Raw genomic sequence first — 4,622 nt, 5'->3', positions numbered from 1 at the left:
TCTTTACTGACTGTCAAATACAAGAGTAATGCATTAGTCACAAAACTTTATTTAGTCCTCTTTTCTCTATTAAGTATGTATATATGCCATAATTGTTTAAACAGTATGAAAGGATGCAAAAGAAAGCATTTGTTTCCGATATATAGTTAGTGATTATCTTGAGTTAAAGAGGTGTAAAGGTGTGGATGGCTGAGTAGTAGCTAAGGAAGTAGGATTGGAAATATAATAGGCCAGGTCCAAATGCTGACCCTTAATTTAATGCTTAGGTAACCTGAAGCAAGTTATACAAAAATTACTTGAACTTTAGTGCCTTAATCAGTAAAACTAATGCAATGATAGGGAGAGGGACTATAGCTATTTAAAATGTTGAGGTACTAAGTGTGACAATGTAGTACACTCTTCAGCATGGATTTTTGACACAAAAGGTTCAAGAAATGGAAGCAATGATCACATTGCTTTATACAATCACCTTATACAAAGAACAAAAGCATGCACACTGATGGCAGAATGTTCATAATTCGGAAGAATGCAGAAGCCAGGTCAGAACACAGCAGGGAGAATTTGTGATGCACTTTCTGCTCCCATTTAGTTTCCTTTCCAACTTTCCAAGCTCACTCCTCTACTATTAAGCTTTCACTCTTGAGACTGGCTGGACATCTCAGTGACACAGGGACACATTTTCTAGTGTGGTGATTTGCAAACTTGGATACCCAGGACCTTGAAAAAAAAGTGTGATGGGGAGGGGAATCCTTTCACAGAAAAAGAGAACCATACGGGCAATGGTATGGGTTGGCTTGGGGTTACAAAAGTGTCGCAAGCTCATGTCATGTGAACATGGATAAGTTACTTAAAAACTCTGAAGCTTAGTTTAATCATGAATTACTGGTGATTATATGTAGCTCTCACAGTTATTTGTATAAAAATATTTCAAAGACTAAGTAGCGATTGCTGTTGGAATTAAGACTTTTTTATCCAACCAGAAAAATGACTAGAACTTTATTCTTTTTTTTTTTTTTTTTTTTTTTTTTTTTTTTTTTTTGGTTTTTCGAGACAGGGTTTCTCTGTAGCTTTGCGCCTTTCCTGGAACTCACTTGGTAGCCCAGGCTGGCCTCGAACTCACAGAGATCCGCCTGGCTCTGCCTCCCAAGTGCTGGGATTAAAGGCGTGCGCCACCACCGCCCGGCAACTAGAACTTTAAAGCTTATTTACAAGGACATCGTTTAAGTGCCTGAAAAGAAACAGTTGTGGTAGGATCTGAAGGCTGCATCCCTCCTGCCTACACTAACTCCTCTCTCTGCGTTCACTAAGGTTACTTCCATTCTTTTTCTTTGTTATACTGCTTTCTCCATGTTGATTGTTTTGATAATCATTTCTATTCTCTTCTCTTGTCAATGAAAAATATCTTCACCATGGCAACAAACAAACCTGTTGGGCCCATCTGAGAAGGCTTCGATGCTCTTCTTATTTGGTGCTGTTTCATAGATTTTGTTATTTTCTTTATGTATTAGTGAAGTGATGTCATGTGTAAAACTCTCTTCTGATGATGTATATCCGACCATAGTCTCCTTTTTCCCCCTCTGGTAATAGTGGGCACTAAAAAACTAAAAAGGCAGAGGTGATCTAAGCCCTGGTGTATGGAAGGATGCAGCCAACTAGTTAGAAAACCAGTGATGAACAGTGTTCTATACCTATGGGCAAAGTACCATCTACACAACATACAATGGGAATCACCGGCTTTGGAAAAAGGGTGTCTCATTCAATTAAGTCTTCCCTCATACCCAGAAATTCCTAAACACCTGTGCCAGTCTCCCATGTGGTGAGGATAGACCATCTTCTCAAACATTCCTGTGCAATGTTTAAGCTAAATCAGCTTTGACCCCCTTCTTCCAAGGACTGTACACACTGACAGAGAAAGAAGCTAAAGAGAGCTTGCCTTTCACCTCCCAAAGAGGAAAGGAACAAAATTCTGAGACTTGCTGAAGGATATTTCTTAGTCAGCAGAACAGGATGAACTTAATGATATGAGAGCTATCACAGAAAGTTGTAGTGGCCCTATTTTCTTCCCCTACCATGAGTCTGTGCCTCTCCCTAGAACCTTCCACAGAGCCCCCTTCACATCCTTGTTCCTCAGGGTATAAATCAGAGGGTTGAGCATGGGGGTGATGATAGTATAAAAAAGGGCAACGAACTTTCCATTACTCTCAGAATAGCTTCCCTTGGGTTGTAAGTATGTGTAAATGGCTGAGCCATAAAACAAAGAAACCACCAGGAGATGAGACCCACAAGTCCCAAAAGCTTTTCTCCGTCCAGCCATTGACTTGATCTTCAGTATTGCCCTGGCAATCTGTGCATAGGAGCCAAGAATTAATGCTGCAGGGAAAACCAAGATTATGGATCTGGCCACAAACATCTTGACCTCTGTTCCTCCCGTGTCCTCACAGGCCAACTTCAGGAGAACAGGCATCTCACAGAAGAAGTGATTCAGTTGATGGCCACAGAGGGGCATAGTCATCATGAGGCCTGTCTGGATCAGAGAGTTCAAGAAGCCTCCCACCCAGGAGACAACAGCCAATGCCTGGCAGAGAAGGGGGTGCATGATGATCGTGTAGTGTAGGGGACGGCACACAGCAGCATAGCGGTCAAAGGCCATCACCACCAGGAGCACACACTCAGTGGAGCCCAGAGCGAGAGATATGAACAGCTGGGCCACACACCCTCCATAGCTGATGGTCCTGTCAAATCCATGAAGGTTGATCAGGAGCTGGGGCACAGTGCTGGTGGTGTAACAGAGGTCCAGGAAGGAGAGGTGGGAGAGGAAGAAGTACATGGGAGTGTGTAATCGAAGGTCCATTCTGGAGAGAGCAATGATGGCGGTGTTGCCAAAGAGAGTTAGAGAGTAGAAAATCAAAATATAAATAAAGAAGATGATTTCTAGTTGAGGCCAGTCTGAGAAGCCCACCAAAATGAAGCCTCCTCCTAAACTGTCATTGAAGCTATCCATAGCCTTTTATGTGCACAAACAGCAGGGGACAATTTAATGTCCACTATGAAGGATGCTAATTTAAACAACATTCCCAGGATTCCCTTAGTTTTCCTAAACCAGGCACTTGGATTTCCATTTATTTGCTCAGTTCCATCTGCCAAATAATCTTTCTCTCATTAGTACAGAGATAAGTGCATTAGGATGATAGGACATTTGTTTGAACCTTACTTAGTCCTGTTGCTTGTGTATTCCAGAATTTTCGCCAAGTCTGTCAATCCTTGAATCTGATACTTCCTTTTCTGAAAGTAGAGTTGACACCCTGCCTCCCTAATAGAACTGACATTTGTATCCATTTTCACTAATGTGGAAACTGCATTTGAAAAATCGAATGCAGGACTGGTATTCATCTAGGTGGTAAAGGGTTTGGTTTTGATTCCAAGAACTTCTAAAGTCAAGCAAAATAAATGAAAATTACTGACTGTGCAAAAGTGCATGTAGTATTCTACGGTCTTCTCTTTTGTTCTCCATGTCTCTGAGGCACAGTTTCTGCCCATTAAGACTCAGGTCTAACCAGGCTGAGGTCACATGTTTGTCCCTCTTGTACATCTGTGACCTTCTGCTCAGTGTAAATGGTCAGTTGCCAACGTGGGAGGCCTCGCTCATACCACTGCCATCTGATGGAAAAGATTAAGAAGAGTGGTGTTCCATCCTTTTAGGGGGAAATTATTTATAACAAATTTGTTTCTCTTCATGAATCATTGTGCTTGGGATGTACGGTAACTTTTCAATCAATTTATCAATCCATTTTTGGACTTCCCAGGAGGAGTTGTTTTCATATCTCAAATCCAAAGTTCCTTGCATCAATATTCTCTAGAATCTATTGTATCCAATGACAATCTTTCACATCTCTTTGTTCCTCAAAAGCTCAGAATTCCTGGGTGCCAGACAACACAGAGTTTAAAAAGACATGTCTTCCCTTAAGCATGTTAACATTACTAATATTGACAAGTGCTAAATTACTGTTACTTTCATCCAGGGCATGTAGAAAATGTTAAATACCTTTTTTGTGTGAAACATTTGATTTGTTCTTCAAGTCTCATGAAATATTCCTTCAGGAAACCTAAGAATTAACCATGAACGCACTTTAATGAATTATGGTAGTGGAATATGCATAAAATTGCTTGTGTTTAAAGGTTAATATTTCTTGTGGTAAAAATATGAAAGGTGTACGAAAAGTTTATTACAAAGAAAGAAATCAGTGATTAACAGAAGTTTCACCTCTGCTTAATGTGAGAAATGATGCCAATTTCATATATCACCCTCTCATTAAATCTGTATTAGAAGGTCACTAAAGGCATCATGATAGATCAATTCTGCAAGAAATTCATTTGAGTATCACACTTGTGCCCTTTTGGAAAAGATGGAGAAAATATAAATTATAATGATCAAGTGTTAATATACATGTTTTTTAAATCAGCACATGCAAGATCATTTTTGATGGGGATTAAGTGCTCTGATGCATTCTTAAATTATGAAGGATGTGTCATATATACTTTTAACAGTGGTGTGTCCTGCCAATATTCTTTAAAAACCATCCAACTGGATCTGTTGAATTTATTCAGCATTGTACCCTCATCTC

The 4,622-nt window shown here is 40.0% G+C and overlaps 1 pseudogene; it reads right to left on the bottom strand.

Annotated features, from left to right (window-relative positions):
- Positions 1–1,990: 1,990 nt before the first annotated feature.
- On the bottom strand, positions 1,991–3,001 carry LOC131916560 (olfactory receptor 2Y1B-like; annotated as a pseudogene).
- Positions 3,002–4,622: the final 1,621 nt, after the last annotated feature.

The sequence above is a fragment of the Peromyscus eremicus genome, chromosome 8a, assembly GCF_949786415.1.
Source record: "Peromyscus eremicus chromosome 8a, PerEre_H2_v1, whole genome shotgun sequence".
Taxonomy (NCBI): Eukaryota; Metazoa; Chordata; class Mammalia; order Rodentia; family Cricetidae; genus Peromyscus; species Peromyscus eremicus.
Note: the sequence above shows the minus strand (reverse complement) of the source record. Positions and strands in the feature narration are given on the sequence as shown.